This window comes from Silene latifolia, chromosome X (genome assembly GCF_048544455.1).
Source record: "Silene latifolia isolate original U9 population chromosome X, ASM4854445v1, whole genome shotgun sequence".
Classification (NCBI taxonomy): Eukaryota; Viridiplantae; Streptophyta; class Magnoliopsida; order Caryophyllales; family Caryophyllaceae; genus Silene; species Silene latifolia.
In genome coordinates, this window is record NC_133537.1 from 79,771,986 (window position 1) to 79,772,954 (window position 969).

The window sequence follows — 969 nt, forward strand, 5'->3', positions numbered from 1 at the left end:
GAGAACCTACCCAACGGTACTCCCACACCACAACATTTGACCGGAAATTTTATTGCTAAATCCGCATTTATCCAATTAGTCGAAAGAAGCCAATTTGGGGGGATGCCTAGTGAAGACCCTCATTCTCATATGGAGATCTTTTGTGACTATTGTGATGCGATATCTCAAACCGGTGTAACTCAAGACCAAATTCGATGGGTCTTATTTCCTTTTTCTCTAATTGGCACCGCGAAACAATGGTTGAAGGGCCTTGATAAGGCCACTCTCGGAATTGATTCTTGGAAGAAGTTGGCTCTAGATTTCTACAAAAAATTCTACCCACCGGAAAAGACTAACATGCTAAGAGCTCAAATTACGGGTTTTAAGCAAAGGGATGAAGAATCTTTGTATGAAGCTTGGGAGCGGTTCAAAGGAATTTGTCGCTCATGTCCTCATCATGGACATAGCGAGTGGTTCTTGGTACAACAATTTTGGAACGGTCTATATGAAGATTCAAGGAACATTCTCAACATGGGATCAAATGGAATGTTCACCGAAGTTGATGACAATCAAACTTGGAACAAAATTGAGGAAATGGCGGTCCATAACTCACAATATAGTAGACCTCGCAAGGCTACTAGAGGAGGAAAGCATGAAGTGGACTCCGTTACTCAATTGGGTGCTCAACTTAGCGCTCACATTGATACCATCAATTTGAAGTTTGAAAAATCTATGGCTAGACTTGAAGAAGCCTCAAAATCACCAAAGCCTCATGTTAATGCCATGACGGCATCTTCATCAATCCCAAGTGGGATATGTGAGAATTGTGGAACTTTGGGGCATGACCAAAGTGAATGTAGGGGAACAAATGAACAAGTGAATGCATTCCAAGCATACAAGAGTGGTACCCCTTATTCCAACTATTACAATGAAAACACCAAATTCCATCCAAATCTCTCATACAAAAGCCAAAATGTTCAAAACCCTCAA

General features: G+C 41.2%; 1 non-coding gene across 1 annotated transcript; it reads right to left on the reverse strand.

Moving 5' to 3' along the window:
• Nucleotides 1-336: 336 nt before the first annotated feature.
• On the reverse strand, nucleotides 337-444 carry LOC141624411 (small nucleolar RNA R71). Its single transcript, XR_012534218.1, has one exon. It is a non-coding gene; the product is annotated as a small nucleolar RNA R71 (small nucleolar RNA).
• Between the last annotated feature and the right edge of the window lie 525 nt (nucleotides 445-969).